This window comes from Sminthopsis crassicaudata, chromosome 1 (genome assembly GCF_048593235.1).
Source record: "Sminthopsis crassicaudata isolate SCR6 chromosome 1, ASM4859323v1, whole genome shotgun sequence".
NCBI lineage: Eukaryota > Metazoa > Chordata > Mammalia > Dasyuromorphia > Dasyuridae > Sminthopsis > Sminthopsis crassicaudata.
In genome coordinates this window covers 535861055-535863591 of record NC_133617.1, presented here as the reverse complement: position 1 = coordinate 535863591, position 2537 = coordinate 535861055, and positions in this window count along the sequence as shown.

The following is a 2537-nucleotide window of genomic DNA, read 5'->3' as shown; positions in this document are numbered from 1 at the left end:
GGAATAAAACTAATTCATGATTATATCAAACACATACAGAAAATGGTAACAGTTTCAAAATAATATAAGTTAATATATTATTAATCAAAATACGAATAGATTGTTTTGTGCTATTAAATGAAGTCATTAGAAAAATTGTATGGAAAAATAGGATATCAAAAATAAGCAAAGAGGAAAAGTATGTCATTAATATTATTATATATCAAAAATAAATATAAGGCAATATTTATAGAATCTTATACTAGAAACTATTAGTGAAATAGGTCAGTAGAATAGAAATAAAATCCAGTGAGTATAAATGATTAGTATATATATTTTTTAAAAACCTACTAAAATACTGAATAATGGAATCATCATCCAATTTTTAAAATGTCAGGGAATATCTTAATTATATATGGAAAGCAATAGAATACCATGTATCAAAATAAATGGTAAACAGATTATTAATATAAAAAGGAAAATCATAACAAACTGGGGAAAATAAATGTTACAATAAATGCTTTGGACTCATATTCTTAGAACCAGGACACATACCCCTCTCTCAGGTTGCTAGGTTACTTTGAGGGATTGTAAAGTAGTTCTCTTTCCTACTGCCATAATCTGGAGACCTTAATGGTTCTTCCCCCACTGTTAATGCCAGCAAGCAACACTCCAATTCTATTTAACCACATAATTTTAATTGGCCCTTACAAAGGGACCTTTATTTCAGAGATATAGTAAGAGCAGATGTTCAAACATTTTCCTCATACTTCACAATATTTCAGGCACACATTCTTCTCTCAATATATTTATGTTCAAATTTAATATGACTGATAAGTACCTATTGCAACTATTCTGAGTTGCATTTATAAGGTTCACAAATATAATACATAATGGTATGCAATGTTTTACTCAACTCACCTTTTGATTTACTCTTTTCACAGTTTGGAGAAATAAAAACAGCAAACTACTTTTTTATTTTGTTTTGTTTTACTTTGGACCAGCAATGCTGGACTGGCAGGTAAACCTATCATGAATCACAACACCTAGATTTCAATAGCTCATTTTCCTGATTTCTTGATTAATTTCCTTCACCTAAAATGGAAAATAACAAAAGCTAAACATTGTGGAAGCTTTATAAACTTAAAAACATGGATTAATGGGGAAGAAGTCACCAAAATATTTTAACTTACAGAATTTTCTCTCTCTCTGGAGAACTATGAACAATGTAATCAAAGGGATTTCTTAGTGAATTACCGAACAGGAATAGTTACAGAGCATTTACACATATTAAGGTCCCTTTTTGGCACTTTCATCAAATATCACAACTCTACCAGCAATAGGGTAGAATCCTCAGCCTCTCTTTGTGGGGGAAGTCACACATGCTGAAGCATTTTAAATGCACATAGGTCAATTCTTATTACATAAATAAAAGATTTTCATCAACTAAAAAAGATATTTTGCCAACTAAACATTGTGTGTGTGTATGTGTGTGTGTGTGTGTGTGTGTGTGTGTGTTAATTAAAAGAAACTGAGGGGAAATGTGTATAGCAATTTATCAAATAAAGATCTGAGTTCTAAAATTTCCATAAGATTTATTATATACATTACCCATTGGAACAATTTTCAAAGTATAAGTGCAGACAATGAAGAAAGGAAAAAACACAGACTTTTAATAAAAACATAATTCCCTTAATAAGAAATGGAAAAAAAGACAATCATTAGATATTTCCTTATACTAAGTAGTATAGTTAAAATATATTTTTAAAAAAATCAGGTTGAATGTCAAAGGAATTGTGAGGGAACCTTCTCTCTCTGATGTATTGTTGTTATGCAGATTCTTGCAAACACTTTCGAAGGGAATAAGGTAATATTTAATAATATAAGAGACACAAAATGGATCATACCTTTTTAACTGAGCAATTCTATGGCTAGAATCTTATCCCCAAAACATCATAAAATGAAAAAAAGTCCTATGTATTTTAAGATATTCATAGCTGCTCTATTTGTAACTGTAGGAATAAAATGTTACCAACATTTATGGATAAATAAATTGTGGTTTATTAATTCAGGGAATGCTATAGTGCCATAAAATAATAAATATGAAACATACAAATAAATACAGAAAGAGGTGTATGAGATGGTGAAAAGTAAAATTAGCAGAACCATAAATGTATATACACTTGACTACAACTATATGAATAGGAATGCAAAAAGAATCAAAGGTGACAGAATTCCATAATACCTAAAAGAGTAAGTAGACAAAATATTCTTAATTTGTTTGTTTGTTAACTTTATAGCATGAATTTTTGAATGAATAAAGTTTGTTAAAAACCTTCCCCTTTTTGGAATGTTTTCATATGCGTATGAATTGATACACATTTTTTTGTTTGCATGCTCTCTTTCTCATTAAGCTGTCATATTCTTGTGAGCCGAGACTGTGCTTTGCCTATTTTTAGTATTCCCAGTGCTTAGCATAATGTCTAGTTTATAATAAGTGCTTTATAAATGCTTGTTGATATGATTTGGTCATTGAAATTGTTGGATAACTCTTCCAT